Raw genomic sequence first — 24,229 nt, forward strand, 5'->3', positions numbered from 1 at the left:
GATACACATAAAGTAGGAACAAAGTCTGGACACACTTTCTGCCTGGAAGGAGCTCACAATTTAACTGAAGAGCCAAAATGCATCCAACAAGTCAAGGAAGGATTTGGGATTTCACAAGTGTGGCGATTCCCCCCACAGCAAAGATCACAATCTCATCTAAAACTTAGTAGAAAAGTGGCCACACACCTAGCAGTTGGCAGAAGATGGATTTGAATCCATATCAATTGATTTTGCTCAAGCGTAGGTCCAAACATGTCATACTGACTCTCAAAAATTTGTTGCTGTTGTTTAATAGATTAGTCCTGTCCAACTCTTCATGCCCCCATTTGGGGTTATCTTGGCAAAGGCTCTGGAGCCGTTTCCTTCTCCAGTTCATTTTACAAATGAGGAAACTGAGGCAACAATTGCCATGGGTCACACAACTGATAAGTATCTGAGGCCAGATTTTGAACTGAGGTCCTTTTGCCTCTAGGGCCAGTGCTCTAACTATTGTACTACCTAGCAGACCTATTTAATAAATGCCACCTGCTTAATAAACTCATCTGTAAAACAAAGGGGTTGGATTAGCATCTATATACATTTCACATATTTTGTATTAAGTGTAGCAGGTAGGATATTATTATTGTTTCCAATTTAAAGATGAGAATTGAGGAAGATAGAGATTAAGTGACTCATTCAGTATCACACAATTAATAATAGAATCTTTAAAGTTTGCAAAGCACTTTACAAATATCTCATTTGTTCCTCACAACAATCCCCGGCGGAGGAAGGTGCTATTATTATTATCTCCATCTTACAATTGAGGAAACTGAGATAAATAGAGTTACGTGATTTGCCTAGCGTCATACAGCTAGTGTCTGTCTGAGACTGGATTTGAACTCAAGACTCTAAGGCAGCTCCATGGTGGTGGTAGTGTGGATAGAGCACTGGACTTGGGGTCAGAATTCAAATCTAATGTCAGACTTTTACTAGCTGTGTGACTCTAGGCAAGTCACTTAGCCTAGTGCTCAATTTCTTTTTCTAAAATGGCACTATTTCAGTCATTTATTTCTTCCTTTGTTAATCTGGGCAATGTACATTTTTATAAGTTCCATCCATTTCACTTAGATTATCAGATACTTAACCTAATTGCCTCAGTTTCCTCATCTGCCAAATGATCTGTAGAAGAAAATGGCAAACCACTCCAGTATCTCTATCCCCAACAGGAATCAAACAGAATTGGAAAAAAAAAAAAAAGTAACTACATCCTAATATCCACTTAGGATACCCTATGGCATCTTAAATACACAGTAAAATTCATGCATTTGGATTTTAAAAGGAAATTATCCCCCCACCTTCCCCCTCAAAAAAACCCCACAACAACAACAAATAAACCATCTTAATTAAATGGCTAATGCCAAAGAATTTAATCTTCATTTCAATAGGTTTAGAGTCCAATACTGAGGTGAGGGATACACAGATCAGACCACATCCAATGTAGAGAACCAGCATCCTGCCCCATCAGACTAATCTGGAGGAATCAGGGTCATTGAAGGTGGGAGAGGGCTCAGCAGGGACCCACTGCCCAAGAGCAGGATGGGATGTCTCCAGAGGAGGGGGGCTCTCCCTCCACCACAGGTCTCTAAGCAAAGGCTTAACTCTCATTAAAAGGAGGAGATTCTTGCCCAAGCTTGTATTGGATTAGGTGTCATTCAGGGGTTTTCCCTTTCCAACTTGGATCGTCTATGATTTGGATCTTTTTAAAGATGCCCCGAAAAGGGAGAGAGAAGAGATACAGGGCAGAGGATGTGATCTGTAAAAATGTCTGAAATCATGCAGAAAATTGGAATTAGAAAAGTATTTGCTTTGCTGATTGGCAGCATAAGTAACGCAAAAGCTGCGTGAGCAATGGAAACACGTCAACTCCCCACATGGTGGACAGGCAGCTTGGGACCTCCTCGGCCTCTTAATGATTTCATCCCCGAGTCTAGTTGTTCTTCAGGAGGTTAAGAGAAGGGAAAATATTCATCATATAAAATAAACGGAGCCAAGGAAAAAAGAGGGCCAAGAATAAAAGGTGAAACACAAAAGTCGATGATGTTGGCCAAGTCCTTTTGGATTTGTAGAATAAGACAAAGTGGTTTTGGGGAAATCCTCCATAGCTGGGGTCCTCAAAATACCTGGAAATTTAAAGAACTTTCCAAAAGAGGATGCTCTCTGGACTTAACAGAGCACGGCACTAAGACACAGAGGGGTCAAAGAGAAAAAACACTAGATTTGCAGATAGTAGGAGAGTCGCCAACCAACTTACTGACGGATGACCACTCTGAGCCTCAGTTTTGTCATCTGTGATTTAGGGAGAATAAATGTGGCCCCCACATAGGATTGTGGGTATCCTAGAGCCATAGATTAGGCATAGGAAATAAAGGTCTAAAAGGCTTTTTACAAATATCATTTCACAACAACCTTGGGTGCTATTATCTCCATTTTGCAGTTATGGAAAATGAGGTAGACAGGAGTGAAGTGACACAGCAAGTTAAATGAGGCTGAATTTGAACTCAACCTGAGCTTCCCAGCTCCAGGCCCAGTGGGTCACCCTTGCTGCCTCTAGACCATCCAGTCCAAACTCTTCAGTTTTGCAGGTGAGGAAACTGAGGTCTACAGATAAAAAGGTACAGAATCACAGCTCTAAAGCTGGAAGATTCTCTAGTCCAATCCCCCTCTCTTTACAGACAAAAAACCTGAGGCCCAAAGGGCAGAAGAGACTTAAAGGGGTCACAGATTTACAGCTGGAAGGGATCCTGAGATCTCATCTACTCTAAGCACCTCCTCATTTTACAGATGACAACACTGAGTGCCAAAAAGGTTAGTTTACTAGACCAAGATCACAAAGGCAGCACATGGCAGAGTTGGGATTTGAACCCTGGTCTCCTTCAAGTCTGTTTATTGTTTTCACTTCATGGCATTGATTCCCTTAAGTTAAACAATATATCTCAAGACACAAGTCATTGACAGATTATCTCTGGATTTTATTTTATCATAATATTGATGGCAAAAATGAAGAAACTATCGTTTCTTCAATATTTAAACAGCTTACTGTCCCCATGAAAACAATCTTCTAGCTCATTTAGTAAATATGTAAATGTTATTTAAATAAAATATACTTTTGAGAGTAACATAGTAAACATAGAAAGCTAGGTGTCAACTAAATAGGTAGAATGCTGGGCCTGGCTGGTTCAAATCCAGCCTCAGTCACTTAAAAACTGTGTGATCCTGGGCAAGTCACTTCATCCCATTTGCCTCAATTTCCTCATCTGTAAAATGAGCTTGAGGAGGAAATGGCAAACCACTCCAATGTCTTTGCCAAGAAATCCTAAATGGGATCACAAAGAGTTAGATACAACTGGAAAACAAACAACAATGGGGCAGCTAAGGTGGTATCACAATGCATTAAGCACTGGATTTGGAATCAAGAAGACTCATCTTGCCTCAGTTTCCTCATCTATAAAATAAGTTGGAGAAGGAAATGGCAAAGCATTCCAGTGTCTTTGCCAAGAAAATCCCAAATGAGGTCATGGAGAGTCAAACATGATTGAAATTACTGAGGAACAAGAACAAACAACCACGGTCATTTCAAATTCCTAGCAATATGTTTCACAGTCCTCAAATTACATTTCATTGGCTTTGTGACCTGGTTGGTGTGGATACACCTTGTAACGGTGCAGGTCACAGCCCGTCCACACTTCCTCGGGTGTAACTTTGTCTGAGTCCTTCCATAAATCCTTCAGAGGACATCCACTCAACGTGTTAGATGCTTTCCTGTAAGTCTATTTAACACGACCAGTTCCTCCACTGGCCATATATCACGTGGACAGCTTTCATGTCACTTCTTGCAAGCAGTTCTGTCGTTAGTGATACCCTGAAGCTTATTTATACCAGTCTCTCCATTGCCCTTTGGGCGACCTTGCAATTCTTCTACCATGATTGTATTCCATGATTCAAAGCCATACAATGTCATCAGAAGAAAATAGTGTTTTAAAAAATGGGGTTTTATTTCAGAAAGAAGTTTGGGGTCCTTGAAGGCACTCCTAAATTTCCCCAATGCAAACCATAACACTTTTTTCTTCCTATTAAATTTTGGTCTCAGCTTTTTTTTTTTTTTGATAAAGTATGTCAGGTATTTTAATTTCCACCAAAATAATCCTGTTTTCTGAAAGAAAAAAAAATATTAACAAATTTTTCCTCTATAGCTTAAAGTCTTCCAGAAAGCTTCTCTGTATGTGGGGAGATAAAGGTTTAAAATGAGGTGGTAATGATGGGAATGGAAGAAAGGAATCAATAGTAGGGGCTCCCTGCATGCTGAATTTGTTGCATTCTTTGCATTTGAATCCTCAATATTGAAGTCCCTTACCTGGGCCACAGTAGCAGCTTAATAAATACTTGTTGACTGATCAATTGTTGGAAAGGCCCTATGAAGTCTCAACAATATTTGATTAGAGCGTAAGAAATAACAATCAAAAGAAGGCTCTAAGATTATAAAGCCAAGTAACTCAGACAATAGTGGTCCCATTGATAGGGGAAGGGAGGATAAGAAGAAAAGATGAGAAGTAATTTGAGTCTAGACCTCTCCAGTTTGGAATAATCATGGAACTCATAAAAGGACCAAAAGGCACTGAAAGAAGAGATTGGAGTTCTTTAAGGAACATTAAAATTTAAAGATTTGGGAGTCACTACATGAAGATGTGATCAACGAAACCGGAAGATTGGATGACAATACTAGGGAAATAGAGAGAGAAGAGAGCCAAGGGAACAGCTAACTCCCATAGAACCTAGCCCTACTTCTTGCTCAATAGGTACTAAGTAAATATCTGTTGGCTGATGATTATTCCTGTCCTAGACTCAAAATAAAAATTGAAAAACAAAAACAAACCTGCATCCATTGTGGGGAAATATTTGGAGACAGTGCATGCTGAGTTATGATTCCCACCAGAAAGACCTGCCCCATGTGATGGGGAAATTCTAAGCTTTCATCTTCTGCCAGCAGAGTCTGATTTCAAGGAGATAATGGTTGGCCATCTTTAGCATTTTATTCTACTTGTGGTCCTATTGCAACACTTCCAGCTCAGGAGGATTACTGAAGAAATGGAATCTCATTCTTTCCTCATGTTTTTTTCTTAATTTCTAGGTTAGGGGTTAGGACTGAAAGAGCCAGCTTTTGGCAAGCAGACCTAAGAACGTGGAATGGAACAATTCAGAAGCCTCTCCCTGTCAGAATTAAAATTTGATAACGGCAGCGCCCTGCCAGGTAGGGATTAAGCTCACAGGTGGGTGCTAGCTAGCCTGTGATCTTAAATCAAAAGTCTGAATCCCTGGGAATTAGAGATTCTATATGCCTTTTAGCACAACAGGGTGAGCCAGGTGGCAAATGTCTCTTAAATCATGAGTGAGACCAAAGAGCCACCTTTAAATATGACCTTGTCACTTGTATGGATGATTTAGAATCATCTTAAATCCTTTTCTGATGACAATACTAAGCAGGGATTATATGGAGTCAATAAGCTGTCAAAAAGTATTGATGAAGTAACTACTAACATGTACTGGTGACTAAATATTAATCCTACTTATTAAAGCCCAATAAAGAGACCCATTCCCACATACATACCAACACGTACTTACACTTCCCACCTCCCAACCCCAACTTGGGTCTGATTTATTTAATTAATCAACATATTGTTTATTTATCATCAACTTTGTGCCAAGTGCTGTACGTATTAGGTTTCTAGGGACACAAAAACAAAAAAAAAGTTTCTTGTCCTCAAAGAACTTACTTTTTATTAGGAGAAACAATATTCTCTCAGGTATATAGAAAATATATACAAATAGAGGATCCCAGACAGATGAAGAAACTGAGGCAAAAACAGTTAAATGACTTGCCCAGTCTCACACAGCTAGGAAGTGTCTTAGGTCAGATTTGAACTTCTGACTCCTGGCCTGGAGCTCTATCCACTGTGCCATCTAGTAGGTGCTTAGTAAAGCTTGATTGCTGCTTGACTGACTGCACAGTATAGGGAAGTATCAGCAATGGGGGTGATCAAGAAAGATCTTATATAGAAGGTAGCTCTTTGAGGGGTACATTGCAGAAATGGCGGACAGCTTGTTAAAAGTATGGAAATGGAAAGTGAATGAAAGTGAATTCTTATGTAAATAGGTAAGAGGACCATTGACTTGTGGTACCTTTAAATTTTTCATAATTGTTAATAACATATTCGATTGGATTATTTGAACAAATATGCAGTGATATTACACAAAGCTGGTGGTTCTTTTTTTTTTTTTTTAATTAACTCATTCTCTAAAAAGCCCTAAAAAACTGATTTTTAAAAAAAAAAACCAATATTCTCCCAGTCCTGTTGTATGGCAATGGGACATGGCAGGGCATAATTTTCAAAGAAATGGAACTAAAAATCATCCCAAGGACAATGGAAGGTCACTTGCTGCATGTGATATCTTGGGCAAATTACTTATCCCTTCTGGCCCACAGTTTTCTGAGCTGTAAAATTCGGTGGTTACCTCTGATGCCCCGGTGCCCCTTCTAGCTCAAGAACAAGAAAGTTTATCAAAGAAATGAATGAGTGCGGGGGTGGGGGGGGTGGGGGGGGAAGGGCAGGTCATGGGACACAGGTGAGAATCATTAAACCACCAAGCTCTCCATTAACTTCAAGGATTGTGAACTTGTGGGAGCACAAGAGCTGAAGAAGATGGACAAGAGCACGGATGGGCAGGGGGGCATGGATGGGTGGCAATTTTTACCATTAGAAAACCTACATCAATGATGTCATGGGCCTATTTGAATTTGACTTATTCACACCTGTTAATGAGTAAGTGAATCTGAGAGCAATGAACCAGGGCTCAGCAAATAAATGACTTCTAACCTAAAATTATGATGGGAGTCAACAAGAACATATGATTCACTTTACAGCCAACTTTTCCGTGATACACGGGTTCCTTCAAGAAAGATGGCCTCTGTGGTAATAATTGTTTCCTCACATGACCAAATTCACTCTCAGATTCCATGAAGATGTGAGGTTCTTGGAAAAGTGCACCAGATTTAGAGGCAGAGGCCCTGGGCAAACCACATCATCAGTCGCCTCCTCTCTAACAGGGGCTTTAAAGCTGGGTTTAAATCACCTCCAAGCTCCCTTCCAGCCCTGAGCCAGCTGTTTTGAGAGGCTTGTTAAAGGCTGAATGGCCAAAGGCATGCAAAGGGAAGAGACCTGTTGTATCAGGATGAAACACGTGGAAATTGGACATGCCCTCTATGAGCAAATCTGATGAATGTTGCTGATGGGAAGGAAATCTTATTTTCCAAGCTCCTTGACCAGTACTTGACTGGTTGATTAGCATTAACATTTTTTTTAATTAAAAAAAATTTTCAATAGCTGTTGTTTTTCCAAATAATCTATTCCTTGTCTTTTCCACGATTCCTTCCCTATTCTGGGAATATCCGTTGTAACAAGGACTAAAAGACAGAGAAATCGGTTCAGCAAAACAAAACACAACTGACCCCACAGGGTGGACAGTATTCCACACCAATAGACCCCCACCTCAGCTAAGACCGGATAATGGATAAAGACACATTTTCTCCTCTTTTCTCCCAAGCCATGATTGAGCAGTATAATTAATACATCACTCAGCTTTCACGAAGACTTCTCAATTAAGAAAATAAGGACCTTACAATGACCATATCAGATGGGATCTGGAATAAACAGGCCCCTTATAGTGGCCAAATGTTTCTTTCTGCTGATTTTTCTAGTCTCACTGACTACATGGCGTCAAGTTATAAGGAAGTGATCAATCACTTCAAGTCCTCAGAACAACTCTGATGACTTTCTCACGCCCTTCTTTTCAAAGAGGAGGGCCATTGTGTACTCTCTCCCCTCCCAAGTTCCCCAGCTCTGTCAACGAAACACAGCCATTCTCTGAGTCACCCAGGATAGAAAACTTGGATTCAATTTTCACTCCTGGCTCTCCTTTATTCCTTCTATATTCATGCAGTGACAGCTTACTATTGATTTTTTTCCTTTGAAATGGTTCTCTTATTTATCCTTTTTTCTCCTCCATTCCCAAAACGACTTACTCCAACATGCATGACCTCAAACTTAGAGTACTCCAACAGTCTCCCAGACAGCTCTATTCTTCTACCCAAATCATTCAGTTTAATGTTGGAAGGATATTCTTTCCTTCTTTTAGAATAATTATGGTAATCTACCATTTGAAAGCTTTTAAAGGCTTCCTACTAGCTATGATTTCTGGTAAATAACTTACTCTCTCCAGGCCTCAGTTTCCCCATCTGTAGAATGATGATGATGACCTCCAGTTTTACATCCATGAAGTTTATCTTCATATATGGCCTCTCTTCCCTTTTCTGTCAATCCTTTCTTATTGATGTTTGTCCTTTACTCTTGGAGAAGATTATGACATGATTTGGGAGGGGAGGGGGGGAGGTTAATACCATAACATGCAAGTGAATTGGATTGAAGTGAGGAAAGCTGCACAAAGTCACCAGTCTCACTTTCTTTTCCAGAGCCAGCTGAGTCCAGTGGCCAGACACAGGTCAGGATGATGGAAGATGACCCTAGATAACACATCCTAGAAGTGTCCATCCTTTTTCACTGACCTCAAATGCTCATAGAGGAGACACAGTTAGTTCCATGTAGTTAGGTGATAAAAATCCTAGGCCCAAAGAACTGAGTTTAAAAATATCCTCAGATACTAGCTGGGTAACCATAAGCAAGTCATTTAACTCTCTTCAACTGTGAAATGGGGATAATAATAGTATCTATACTTCCTAGGTAAAGATCAAATGAGAACATTTTTAAAGCACTTGGCACAATTCCTGGCATACAGTAGGAACTATATAAATTCTAGATAGTAGTAGTAGTCAAATGCTTAATAAATTTTATTTATCTGTCTTTAAATTCAGTCTTTAAAAATTTTCTTAAACTACTTCACTCAAATCCCTCTCTTTGGAAACTCCTCAGCAACAATCATTTGTATAGTGAAATTCAGTATTTAAGTACCTCTTGATTTTACTGTCTTGTACTATCTTGTACTGGTTCCAAGTGCCTTGATTCAATTAGATTTGAAATATTTTGAGGTGGAAATCTTAAACTCCTTTTGCATTCTCTCCCAGATAGGGTCCTGTATAATGCTAGATACATAGTAGGTGGTTAAAAATAATAAATAACTGCCTGATTGAGTCCAATTTTACTCTTTTTTTCTTTTTGAAGATGTAAAATAAGACAGTAAATTAAAACCCTAGTCCTAGAGGCAGGAAAACCCGAGTTCAAATCTGGCCTCAGACACTTAGCAGGTGTATGAAGTTGGGCAAGTCAATTAATTCTATTTGCCTTAATTTCCTCATTTGTAAAATGAGTTGGATAAGAAAATGGCAATAGTCCAGTATCTTTGCCAAGAAAACCTCAAATAAATAAGGTCGTGGAGAATTGGACATGACTAAAATGACTGGACTACAAAACAATTAAACAAAACCAGTAGATATAATAATTCTAAAAGTATATGCATCCATACACAGGAGAGTTCTACTTTTCCAGTAGAAGGAAAGAAGTATATTTCCTCATCTCTTCTCCAGGGCACAAACTCAATTTTTTAAAAAACTCTTCTTTATAAACACTGCCACCATCAAGGTATCCTCTGTTTCCCTGATTCTGCTCCTTTCCCTCAGTCCCAGTTGATAGAAGTCTTCCTATGCTTCTCTAAATTCGTTATAGTCCTACATGGTCCAGTAGAATTCCACTGCATAAATGTACCACAATTTGTTCAGCCACTTTCCTAGACTGACCTTCTGCAGATTGATCTCCAAGGAAGAGAATTAAAGTTAATAGATCAAGAGCTTTTCAAGTTTATCCATTTGGCTACTCCTCTTCCTAAATGAACCTTCAAGACAGCTCTCACAAACTTTCCTAGATATAGGATAGAATATATCCTATTTGAATACATACATTCGAATACATTCTCCAATTTTTGGGTTAGAAAATAGCTCAGAATGCATGAATTTTTGGCCTATAAGGGAACACATGTTTGATACCTGCCTGCCAGTAGCTGACTGGAAAAGAAGATTCTCCATGACTCAAATTGTGATTTTCTGGGCTGGAGTTTGATATAATCAAATAGCAAGCCTTTGTGAAGTGTTTTATTAAGTTAATTTATTAAGTGCTTAAGCTTAAGCACAGGGACTGGGGATACAAAGAAAGACAAAAATAATCCATTTTTTCAAGATGCTCATATCCAATGGAAGAGAAATAATTTTATATGTGTGTATATGTATATATATCATATGTACAGACATGTATACATGTATATGTACTATCCAAATGCATTACACACATACACATGCATGCTTAAATACATACTGATATAAGCATGTGCTTTGCACATATATACACACATGTATGTGTGTATAGTTATGCATATATACACATATATAGAAGAGAAGAAGGGAATTGGAAAGGGGAAGAAAGCATTAGCAGCCAGGAGGACCAGGAAAGGCCTGATTTGATCTGAGTTTTATGGGAAGCTTTATCAGTGTGAATTATCACCAACATGTATGTTGTAATTTTTACAAAGCTGTGCCCCGAGAGAGAGCGACTCCCTTATAACAGTAATTTGACTATGCAGATGAGAAACACAACTTACTCACTATCCCTGGCACAGAAAACAAAACCCTACCTCAGAAGAACTGTATTTCACTGTGTATCGATCAGAGGAAACTACTCCATTAGTTTCTTTGAAACTAAAAAAATTACAGGTTATAACAATAAAGATTAGAACCTAAACAAGTACCTAATTTTAGCCTTTTATAGATTTTTAGAAAAAAAATCAATAAAATAATCAATAAACACATATGATTCTTTGAGGTATAATGAGCCCAGCTTTGTAGCATGCTAAGGAGCTGAATACCCAATCAAGAGTGGGGGAAGCAACACAATGGATTTGGAGTCAGAGTGCCTCGGTGTGAATCTAGGCTCTGTGACTTCTTAGTTGTGTGACCAAGACATCTTGCCCTTCTCTGGGCAGCTGAAATGGTCGCTTATAATCCTTCCTGTTCTGGATCTAAGATTCTACAATGGAAACCATCTCCTGCTTGTGCATGGAGTGGGGAAGGCAGGGGTTTTATAGAGAAAGCACAGAGTGCTTAGAGAGCCACAGGAAGGTCCTCACATATGGGAAATGTCAAAGACACCATAGCATCTGAAAGCGTTTCTTAACAATGATAGTGCCCCAAACAAGAAAGCAGAGACAAATTCAGATGGATTTGCACAGTAAAAAATGATCAGATAAGTGGCACTAATTGCTACCAGATATACTTGAAGAGGTCCACAGGATAAGCAATGGGTTATTAAGAATCCTGCAAACCCTTCCCCTCCCCTAACCACCAAAGCACCAAAAATCTGAATTCAGACTATTACTTAGTGAAAATTGTTTTTAAAAATCATAATGAAAATATTTAATTCTAAAGACCAATAGGAAAAAAATCCCTCTTGCTAAGTTCATAATACATTTTAAGAGACTAAAGGTTCTATATTACTTATTGAAAACTGTTTTTTAAAATCACATTGAGAGATGATTCAGGCCAATTCCAATGATCTTGTGAAGAGAGCCATTTAAACCCAGAGAGAGGACTGTGGGAACACAACATAGCATTTTCACTCTTTTTTTGTTTGCTTGCATTTTGTTTTTTCTCATTTTTTCCTTTTTGATTTGATTTTTCTTGTTCAGCAAGATAACTGTATAAATATGTATGCATATTTTCTATTTAACATTTTTTTTACCATGTTAAACATATAATGGATAATTTGCCATCTAGGGGGAGGATTGGGAGAAGGGGGGGGACACAAAACACAAAGGTTTTGTAAAGGTTAATGCTGAAAGATTATCCATGGATATGTATTGAAAATAAAAAGCATTAATAAAAAAAATAAGATTGAAACATTGAAAACACTTTAAATTCTAAAGAAAAAAAAGGGGGGGGGGAAATCTCCTGTACCAAATCCACAATACACTAAAACTAAAAGTTGTGATATTCCCCTGATATATACATAAGGAAGAGAGAAAGATGACTTGAGAAAAAAATGAGGAAATGATGCTGAAGAAATAAAGTATCTTCCTGATGTGGTCCTCTCTCCATGCTATTTTAACACTTTGCAAAAAGACCTCAAAACTGTGGATTGTGGGTATGGAGCTCATCACCATAAGACAAAATCGAACCTTGGCTCTTTAAGTGCAACAAATCCATCTTGTGGTCCATCCTGACCCCAAGAACTAGACTTTCAGCAAGTAATTAATGGGGGAAAAACATTTGTATCCTTTTGATTCCATTTACACCTCAAACATCTGTACTAACTAACTACATTTCTATTTATCACAACAATGAATGAGCTCAAAATGTATCAAGTTAGTCCTTTGGCAGTACTTAAATGTCATCCAGTCATGATCTTCCAAGCTAAATGAGAGTGAGAGTGAGTGAGAGAAAGAGAAAGCGAGAGCGAGAGCAAGAGCGAGAGAGAGAAAGACTGTGTGTGTGCGGGCGCGCGCGCGCGCGTGTGTGTGTGTGTGTGTGTGTGTGTGTGTGTGTTGAGGAAGGGAAGGGTCAAGCACTGTTTCAGCTGAGATAATGTCATTCTTCTGAACTATTATCAATACAGCCTTTCTCTGAGCCCATCTTGGACGTACCAGGCTCAGCCCAGTACATCCATCCCACGCGTCACAATTAAGCTTCATTCAGTTTGTTGAACTGTCTGACTGTTGGCCATTTCAAAATCAATGTCCTTTTGGTATCCTCATTCAATGTGTCCCAAGTACCCAAGGTGACATTGAACTACTCTTTAATGTTGTTGTTGTTGGGCCATTTCTGATTCTTTGTGATACCATTTGGGGTTTTCTTGGAAGAGACACTGGAGGGATTTGCCATTTCCTTCTCCATCTTATCTGACAAATGAGGAAACTGAGGCACATAGAGTTAAATGGTTTGCCCAAGATCATACAGCTAGTAAGTTTTTGAAGCTGAATTTAAACTCAGGTTGGAAGCCTAGAATGGAAGAACCACCTGGGTGAGGAGGATGGAAAGAGTGATTTTACCAAAGTCTGGAGGAGAAGTCAGAGAGGAGAGGCCAGTCAGCAGTGGCAAATGCTACAGAGCAAGATCAAGAGGCAAAAGTACTGAGAAAGATGATCAGATTTGTCTCATAAGAGTTCAGGCTTGGGCAACAAGGTGGCACAGGATCAGAACACCTTAGAGTCAGGAGGATTTGAATGCAAATCTGGCTTCAGATGCTTACTGGCTGTGTGACTCTGGGCAAATGAAAAGGGGCTAAAGCCAGAAGGGACCCCAGGAATCATCTGGCCCAATCCCCTCAATCAACTCCTTAAATTCAGAATTCTTTTCTTATTTACCTTTGTTTGTCCCTTTGTACAGCACCCTAATGGAGTTAATATTTGTGCAATTTGAACCCAATCTGGGCATTAATTATTTTTTAAAAATAGTTTCCTCACATAGCTGTTGGACAGTGATATTTTCCTATTCTTTTCATTTGAAATGAAAGCTACCTTCAAGATCCTTTTCATCCTTGCTCTCAAGGAAATGCCATCCCACCAAGCCAAGTTTTGAAAGCACCCACGTCCAGACCAGTGGTCAAGGACTCTGTAAATTTCACCCAAGACCCAGAGCCAGACACAATCCTATGGGTCAGTTAACAGTCTGCATTCTTTACATGCCAGGGCAAAGGACTGACTTGTATTTTAGACATTCTTGTTAGACCGGGGCTGCTAGTGCACCCTTATTTGGAAATTTTCCTTTCTGGACTCAATTTTTACAAAATAATGAAGAATGATGCAGAAATCCCAACTCTCTGCTCTGCAGTCTGACTTTGGCTAGCCTTCCTAAGGGCCCAGGTAACAAGCAAGGGAGGAAGAAGACTTTTCTTCTTGTTATTTTAAAAGGATATTGGTTTAACATGACAGCCTCTGCCAAGATTTTTCCAAGAGATAAGATTACATAGAAGTTCAATTAACACTTCCTTTACCTGGAACACACCTAGAAACCAAGAAGGAAGCAGAGAAGGCTGTAAACTAGCAGACAAAGGAGATGTCACAAAGTCCCTGCACTCGTGTGACTTATTGGAGTAATTTCATTTCTCATTCAGGGCCTATTAACTCTTAGTACATTTCAAACTAACTCGAATTTTCAAGCTCTCAGTAGGCTTTTTTCATTAAAAGAGATGGCAGCGCTTAGGGGGGAAGAGATTGTAGTCTTGCTCATTGATAACGATAAATAAAATGAGGGGATTGGACTAGAGCAGCAAATAGAAGTGGGGACCACTAACCGGATCCTCATTTGTAGTATATTAGCTTCAGTTTTCTTACCTGAGGTACTTTTAGTAAGTTAGACCTTTATGGTCTCTTCTCTCTCATCTATATTGCTTCTAGTAATCTCAGTCATCAAGAACAATGAATCCTCCAAGGATATCTATCTAAATCTAAATACATAATTTTCTTTTTTTTTCTTTATTCTTTTAAAATTTTATTAAAGCTTTTATTTACAAAACATATGAATGGGTAGTTTTTCAACATTGACCCTTGCAAAGCCTTTTGTTCCAAATTATCCTCTTCTTCCTCCCACCCCCTCCCCTAAATGACAAATAGTCCAATACATGTTAAATATGTTAAAATATATCTTAAATCCAATATATTAAATACATAATTTTCAAGATAAACTTTAATTATCCTCCATTGCACTGTCATTTCTTGATCTTGGCACACAGTAAGCACTTAATAAATGTTTCATTCATTCATTCATTCATCTATTTATTCATATCTACCCTGTCATTGTTATCAACCCAGGTGTAATAGGACAAAGATACTGGTTGAGTGTAAAGGAGGGACACTGATGGGATGAGGAGAGATTTGGGAAAGACTGCAAAAGACCATGGGAAACAGAACCAAACAGTCTCTTCCTTTCCTCTCTTTGAATTCCATGAAACTATAAATGGTATGAAATTACCGAATTAAAGTTAAATTCTTCCATGATTCTAGGGCTACCTTAAATCTCAAAATCCTTTGGAGACAGATGTGATTCTTTGTTGATATATTTGCAAGTCATGAGAACAGATTCCTTAATAATTCAACCTCTAAAGTTTTCATCTTTCACTAAAATAAAAAATAAAGGTTTTTGCCAAGACAGCTTGGTTTTGAAATTTTAAGCAGCAGCTTAAAACAGTGTTCTGGAAATCTGGAGAGAGCTGCTATCATAAATGTTGTGCAGTGTTTAAAAAAAAAAAAAAAACACCACCACCACCACCACCACCATAAAAGGATACAGGGCAATCTTGGACTATTTTATTGTTTTAATAACTTTGTTCCAGGACTGCTGCCGGGGCAAGTTGGTTAGCCCTATCCAGAAACTATGAAAAATAACAAGACTGAGCAGATAGGCAAATCAGTATCTAAAGCACGATGACATAATTTAAGAATTACATTGTTAGCATAGCTAAGAGATGGCAGTAGTTCTTGAAATCTCAGCCTGGAGGCTGAGCATGATCTCACCATGGCTCTTCCTGTCCACCTCCACACGTACTTAAAACATTTCCTTGGATTCCTATCACTTTTTTTTTTCCTGAGGAAACTGGGGTTAAGTGACTTGCCTAAGGTCAACTTATTTTTTTATAAGCACTATTAAAAAGTTTTTGACAGATATGAAAAGACAATTCTCAGACAAAAGAAATTGAAACTATTTCTAGCCATATGAAAAGATGCTCCAAGTCATTATTAATCAGAGAAATGCAAATTAAGACAACTCTGAGATACCACTACACATCTGTCAGACTGGCTAGAATGACAGCGAAAGGTAATGCAGAATGCTGGAGGGGATGTGGGAAAACAGGGACACTGATACATTGTTGGTGGAATTGTGAATACATCCAGCCATTCTGGAGAGCGACTTGGAACTATGCTCAGAAAGTTATTAAACTGTGCATACCCTTTGACCCAGCAGTGCTACTACTGGGCTTATACCCCAAAGAGATACTAAAGGGAAAGGGACCTGTATATGCCAAAATGTTTGTGGCAGCCCTGTTTGTAGTGGCCAGAAACTGGAAAATGAATGGATGCCCATCAATTGGAGAATGGTTGTGTAAACTGTGGTATATGAATATAATGGAATATTATTGTTCTGTAAGAAATGACCAGCAGGATGAATACAGAGCGGCTTGGAGAGACTTGCATGATGCTGAGTGAAATGAGCAGAACCAGGAGATCATTATATAACTCAACAATGATACTGTAAGAGGATGTGTTCTGACAGAAGTGGATTTCTTCGATAAAGAGAAGATCTAACTCAGTTTCAATGATCAATAATGGACAGAAGCAGCTACACCCAAAGAAAGAACACTGGGGAATGAATATAAACCGCTTGCATTTTTGTTTTTCTTCCCAGGTTATTTTTACCTTTGGAATCCAATTTTTCCTGTGCAACAAGAGAACTGTTTGGTTCTGCACACATATATTGTATCTAAGATATACTGTGACATATTTAACATGTATAGGACTGCCTGCCATCTGGGAGAGGTGGAAGGAGGGAGGGGAAAAATCAGAACAGAAGTGAGTGCAAGGGATAATGTTGTAAAAAATTACCCAGGCATGGGTTCTGTCAATAAAAAGTTATAATTATTTTTTTAAAAAAAGAAAGAAAGAAAAAAAGAAATGACAATCAGGAGGATTTCAGAAAGGTCTGGAGAGACTTACATGAACTGATGCTGAGTGAAATGAGCAGGACCAGGAGATCATTATATACTTCAACAACAATACTATATGATGAATCAATGCTGATGGACGTGGCCCTCTTCAGCAATGAGATGAACCAAATCAGTTCCAATAGAGCAGTAATGAAAGGAACCAGCTACACCCAGTGAAAGAACTCTGGGAGATGACTATGAACCACTACATAGAATTCCCAATCCCTTTATTTTTGTCCATCTGCATTTTTTATTTCCTTCACGGGCTAATTGTACACTATTTCAAAGTCCGACTCTTTTTGTACAGCAAAATAACTGTTTGGACATGTATACTTATATTTTATTTAACTTACACTTTAACATATTTAACATATTTAATATTCCCCCTGCCATCTGGGGGAAGGGGTGGGGGGAAAGAGGGGAAAAGTTAGAACAAAAGGATTTGCAACTGTCAATGCTGAAAAATTACCCATGTATATATCTTCTAAATAAAAAGTTATAATAAAAAAATTATCACAAATAAAGAAAATTTAATTAAAAAAAAGTTTTTGACAAGGCAATTGAGATTTAAGTGACTTGCCCAAGTAAGTGTTAAGTGTCTGAGCCAGATTTGAATTAAGGTTCTCCTGACTTCAAGGCTGATACTCTTATCAACTGTGTCATCTAGCTGCCCTCCCCTTTGTTTTAGCACTTCTCCCTACCACTTCTGGAAAAAAAATAAGAAATTGCCAACTCGTCATATAAAGCCCCATTCCTACCTCTATAGAGCTCCTCCCTATTTCTCTTAACTCATATAACTTCTTTTCAAACCCATCCCTCTGCCCAATACCCTTTTGCCAATGAGGGCATCAACAATATTCTGGTAATCCAGATTCACAGCTTAGGTGCAATCTTTCTGATTCTTGTCCTTATATATCTCATGATAGATAGAGATATTATAATAATTAGTTATCACATCATAATTTATATTGTAATGATTAATATATTAGTATATCGTTATTCTATCCCATCAGTTGTCAAGACTTACAAGTTCTTCCTTCCTTCTCAACTTCTCACATCTATCCCCTCTCTCTCCACTCATACAGACCACCCCATCATCTCTAGCCTAGACTACTGCAAAAAAGTCAAATCAACAAGCATTTATTGCTATATGTCAGGTACCGTCCCAAGTGCTGAGGATGGAAAGAGAGGAAAAGAGACAGCCCCAGCTTTCTAATGTGGGAGACAACATGAAACAGCTACGTACAATGAGATATACAGGATAGATTGGAGATAATAAATAGAGGAAAGGCACCGGCATTAAGAGGGAATCAGGAAAGGCTTTCTGCAGAAGCTGGGCCTTGAAGGAGCCAGGAAAGCCAGGCAGGTGGTGTAGTGGATATAGAGCACCAGGCCTGGAGTCAAGAAACCTTAGTTCAAATGCAGCCTCAGACGTGTATGAGCTCTTCGATCCTGACCAAGTCACTTAACCCTAATTGTCTAGTCTCCTTATCTGTAAAATAAGATGAAGAAGGAAATGGCAAACTGCTCCAGTATTTCTGCCAAGAAAATAGGATTGTGACGAGTTGGACGTGACTAAAATGATTGACTAACAACAAGGAAATCCAGGAGGCAGAGGTGAGGAGGGAGAATATTCCAGGCACGAGGGCCCTGCCAGTAACAATTGTGGAGCATGAGGAGCAGATAGAAGGAAGGTGTAAAAAGGCTGGAGAGGTCCTCCCTGCTCTCCCAGCACCTAGCCCCTCTCCTCTGCACACAGCTGACCACATCACTTCCAGGCTCCCTCTTGCTTCCATATTGCAGATTCTTTTTCGGCCTTTCCAGTCTTGGATAATCTGGCTCCAGCCTCATCATCCAAAGTCCCAACTAGGCTGAGCTCAGATACCTTGACCTGTTCTACACATACGTGATGCTTCCTGCCCCCCTGCCCAGACTCTTTGCTCTCTTCTGCCTCATAAGTTCTCTAGATTCCTACAAAGTTCAAGTACGACCCGCTTTCCAGTTTTCCTTTCCAGATTTCCTCAGCGGACAGCATCCGCCCCCTCCCAAACTATGAACATTTACTGGATGTATATTTTCTATTTACTTCTCTGCACATATGTTGTCCCCAGATTGAGTGTAAGGTCTCCAAGGACAGGATGTCACTTAGTTCACTTTTTTATCTTTATATTCCTATTGCACATCCCCATCACATCAAAGGTAATCACTGATGAGCTCATACATGTTCTATCTCAGTGGGATGCCGTTTCCCCTGCTTCCTCACCTCTGCCTCCAGTAACCCCTAACTCCCTTCAAAGCTCAGCTCGGGTACATTTCCTGGCCCTCAGGATTGTCATAGTGCCCCGGACCTCCTTCCTGCATATATTATCCATTTCCTTATCTTTGTACATTTGGCGCCTCTCCCTCCCCCATCCTCACTCCAAATAAACTACGGGGTGTGCCAGCAGCTGGGGATAAAATGTGAAAATAAAACTACTCCTGTGTCCTCCATGGCCTTACAAAGTTCTAGAAATGAAAATTCCTCTTTAAGATAATTAGAGGAAAAGAAATTGAACTTGAATGAAAACTGCCAAGACTCGGTATAAAACATGAGCATCGAAATCATGTGTTTCTATTTTCACCATCTTTAGTCTCCCGAAATGGGTATAAATTTGGTTGCTCATTCAAGAAGTCAGTTTCATTTTAGTCTCCCCCGAGAGGGCTTCTATTTATCCCAAAGCAGGAAGAAAAATTTATAGAGCAAGGACAAGGGACTCATGCAGATAGGGAAAGATTAGAAAAGTTCGTTCCCGGAGTTTAAAATTCTGTACTCCCTGTAGTTTATTAGTGTCTGCCTGAGGCTTCAGGCCACTGTCATGCATGTGGCAAAATAACCAGAGGCCTACAGACTACAGAGAACCAGATGTTCTGAGATTAAAAATATAAATGATCATGAGAGGCCGACTGGCCTCCAAGTGAGGAAGTCTGGGATTCAAGTTCAGCCGCAGACACTACCTGTGTGAACAGTCTCTTCCCTAGGCGTCAGTCTCCTGGGAGACTGGAGGATTGGACCAGATGGTCTATTTATCTACTTGGAAAAAGTAAACTCACTGAGAGCCTGCTATACTAATTAAATCATAAGTTTAGTTTAAAAATAAAACATCATCATCAAAGGTGTCTCCAGCTGTGTGTCATACCCCAGGAAACAACCTGAATGTGCTTTCTCTTAAGATTAAGATTCTGGAAATCTAAAAAATTAACTTTTCTACTTAGAAAAGTTCTCTACTTTTCTAAGACTACGTATTGGTGAACTCCCTACCACATTGTTGAAATGGTCCATTTTGATGACCTCAATAGCTAAGAACTCTAGAGGTAAGAAGGAGGAAGTCCCTTCTGTCATATTGGAGGCAATTAGTCCTCCCTTAGTCACTTCATGTTGGCACAGGAGGAACAGACTTCTGGAGGCGGTTTGGACAGCTGTGTGCCCCGCAGGAGGCTCTGACAATGGGGCAATAGAGGGCAGAACAGCTGGCGGGCACATTGTGAAATTGCCCAGGCAGGTGACAAGCTCCCAGTGTGGGATGGAGATGCTACACCAGTCATGGAAGGGACCCAGCCCACGCCAGTTTTTTTGGTTGTCTTGGGATAGAGACTTGAGGGAAGGCTGGTGGCCACAGTGATTTCCCTCTTGGCGACCTGCCTGCCTTAGGTGGTGAATTCTGGAAAATATTGTCATTGTTGAAGGGCATAACTACTGGTCCACCCCATTTATCCATACCTCCTCCTCAAGGAGGAACCTTGGGAAGACATGGAAGGGGATATGACAAGAGAGCAAGCTGAAATAATGGGCCAAATACTGAAAGACAATCGAAAAGTAGGGGAAAAAACTCACCATCCATAAAAAAAGAGAAATAAACTTAATCTGGACAGAATCCTGGGAGGCCAATGATGGGTTTTCTCTCTTGACCTTACACTGAGCAGAAATCTACTCTCCTGGAACTCGTATTCATTGATTCTAGTTGTGTTTTATCCAGCAATGTAAGAAGAAAAGCCTATTCTCTCTTCCATTTGGCAACTCTTCAGAAAGCCAAAAGAAAGCTAATATGCCCCGATCTTGGGTCTTTTTCAAAATATCCTGCTGTTCGTGACTGGGATGGGAGAATGACCGACACTTCACCCGCCACGGGCTGGACACACGCCACTTTATCAGCGTTCCTCTTAAAATGTGGGTCTCATAATGGAAAATCATCCTCCAGATACAGCCTCACCAGGGCCAGGACATGAGGGAGACGTCACCTCCCTTGTTCCAGACACGGGACTTCTATAAATACATTCTCACTCTGCATCTGTTTCTTTGGCAGCTGGGTCACACACTACGAGTTCAGATTGAGATTGCCCTCTACTCATCCTGAGGATTTTTCACAGGACCTAGGCCCATCCCCATCCTCAGACCTCCACTAGCTCAGGGGATTTTATTTTGTTTTTAACTACTAAATTCCCTCCCTCAGTCCACAGTTCTAGCCTGTCAAAATTCCTAAATTCCACCATTTAAATCCACTACTCCAGGCTGTTTCTATACTAATGTTCACTCACATAGCTCTTTGAGGCTTGGAAAGCACTTCACATACATGACTTCATTTGACCCTGGGAGCAAGATGCTATTGATGCTAATTTCATTTTACAGATGAGGAAATTGAGGGTTAGATCTGGGAAATCATCCCAACTCTTAATCCAGCATAACATGCCATTTGAATAATATGAGAAGCAAGTCTTACCGGCATTAATAATATTTAATTATTTGATCATAAAAAACAAAGATTTAAAGCTAAAATGGGGGTCTTGGAGATCAGCGATTGCTAAAGACTTTTTGGTTTCTGAACCACTTTTTTCCTCTTAAAAATTATCAAGGGCCATCCAAAGAACTTTTGTTTATATGAGGTTATATTTATTGAGAGTCACTATTGTTGAAAGTCTTAATATTATTAGAAAAAGATTTCTGACTTGAGGACTCCCTGAAAGGGTTCTTGAGGACCACACTAAGGGAGTCCCTGATGGAGATCATTGAGTCTATTCTGTTTCACAGATGAAGAAACCGAGTGAAGTGACCTGTCAATAGCATTTGAACACAGGTCTTCCTGACTCTACATCACTCCAACATGCTGCCTCAACATCCTCACAACAACTCTAGGAAGGAGGTGCTACTTGTAATAATGATAAACCCCTTTTTATAGATCAGTAAATTGAGATTCAAATCATATGATTTGTCCATGGTCACGTAAAAGGAGGTGCTAATTAAAAAAATGTACGCTAGTAAATGTAGGAGATGGGATTAGAACATGGGACATTTCTGATTCCAAATCCAGCACTTTCTCTATTCCAACACATCTCTAGTAACATGCAACCTTTGTAACAGTAATTTTGGCAGTTCACAGGGTTTCTTCAACCCCCCCCCCAAACTTCATTCTGAGTTTTTGGCTATATGCCAGAGGGCTGAGGTTATTCAAAAGTCTCCTCTAGAGAACTGGAGAGAAAATGGCACATCTGTTCCCCCAAACTGACAAGATTCCTATATATGAGCATAATCCATGTTATCATAAGATCAAAATTCAAATCCTGGATGTCTATGTTTCAAAGACCCATTCAAGTTCTAAAAAGCTAGGATGGTATGAACTAGTCTTAGAGAAAATCCATCTTTGGGGTACGGGAGGAGAGAGAAGCAATCAAAGGAAAGAGATAAGGGGCTCTGGGCTAATTGGAGCATACAGAGTACCCCTAGGGAAGGTAGGAGAGCCTAGATAATAGGGCTTAGCTGAGAGGGGGAGGATTTTTCAAGAAAGAAAGGAGGCTCCCTAGTGTCCTATGCAGCTGAGAAGTCAGTCAAGGACAGAGAAAAAGTGCCACTGGATTTGGCAAAGAGGAAATCAACAGCTGTAGATTTAAGGGAGCTCAGCAAGCCACCCAGGCGGGCAGTGTGGTACAGAGGATCTGAGTTTGGAAGCCAGCTCTGCTATCACCTGTGTGACCTTGGAAAAGTCTGGGTGTCTTTGGGCCTCAGTTTCCTCCTCTATCAAGATCCTTCTGGCTTAACATCTTTGCGTGTGGGAAAATTATTCAACCTGTCAGGCCCCATGTGTTTGGAGGCCTGGAATGCTCCCTTCTGCTCACCTTTCTAGTTCAGCTCAATTCCTAATCTCTGCAGGAGGACTTTCCCAGACCCCCTAGGACCTGTAGGGCCTTCCTTCTGAAAGCACCTTTCATCAACTCTGAAGAGGTAAGAATTGGACTTGAGCAAAGGTATTCCATGTGGTTTCCCCCTCGGTCTGGGAGCCCCTTAGAGGGGAGAGGCTGGTTTGCTTTTCTTTATATTCTCAGTTCCTAGCACAATAACCAACACAATAATAAATAATCATGAGTAAATAAATCATTTAATAAATGTTTGTTGACTCTCTTGACCTGAGTTTTCTCATCTTTAAGAGGAGTTGAACCAGATGGTCTCTCAGGTCCCTTCCAGCTCTAGAGCCAAGATCCTTATCACTTAAAGTCTCAAGTCCTCAGTTTCCTCATCTGTAAAATGAGGTGGTTAAATCAGATGCCTTCGAAGGGCCCAACTTTTATGTTCCTGGCACAGATATCTCATTTTGTGGAGAAAATGAGGCACACATGGAATCGTTAGTAAAGGTGGGATTTGAACCCAGATTCACTCCCAGGTCAGAGTTTACTTACTGTGCTATGCTGTTTAGAAGAGTGGGAGCATTTTAAAAGAAATATGACAATAGCTACATGATCCTGGGCAAGTTACTTCACCCCATTTGCCTCATTTTCCTCATCTGTCAAAAGAGCTGGAGAAGAAAATGACAAACCACTCCAGTATCTTTGCTAAAAGAACTCCATGGAGAGTTGGACATGACTGAATAACAATATTATTTGCTGTGATTCGCAAGAAAGAGGCTAAAAAGGAAGAGAAATTAAGATGATCAAAGGTTTCCTGATAATTTCAAACAACTCCCAACTCCCCCATCAGAGCCACATCAGATAAAACTGTAGGAGGGAGGATGGGATTCCACAACACCATTAAGTAACTCGTGAGATGAGTTGCAGGGCAGCCAAGAGCATGGGATCAGCACAAGCATGAAGGCAGATCTAGAAGTTTTATATAATAAGGATATGGAAATGCTCTTTACAATGCCTTGAGAGTCCTGGACCAAGTAGTGATACAATTGATAAAAATGAAAAACAGAGATCTGGGTCCAGATCCACCTCTGAGAAAGGTGGGTTCGGAGAGTTACTTGGTGTCCAAGTGTAAAAACAAGGACGGACCTCCACTGGTAAAAGGTACTTCCTATAGGTGTTGGAATCTTTACAAAGTGCTAACTCATTAGAGTTGATAAGATTATTGGGCCAGAACCTGAAACAAGGTACTAAGTAGAACTAATTAGTACAATGCTTGTGTTTACACCTTTACTCAT

General features: G+C 39.8%; 1 protein-coding gene across 1 annotated transcript in view; it reads right to left on the reverse strand.

Annotated features, from left to right (window-relative positions):
- The window catches only part of SPECC1 (sperm antigen with calponin homology and coiled-coil domains 1), a 280,120-nt gene that overhangs the window by 160,015 nt on the left and 95,876 nt on the right, over nt 1-24,229 (reverse strand).

Source organism: Antechinus flavipes, chromosome 4 (genome assembly GCF_016432865.1).
Source record: "Antechinus flavipes isolate AdamAnt ecotype Samford, QLD, Australia chromosome 4, AdamAnt_v2, whole genome shotgun sequence".
NCBI classification, from domain to species: Eukaryota; Metazoa; Chordata; class Mammalia; order Dasyuromorphia; family Dasyuridae; genus Antechinus; species Antechinus flavipes.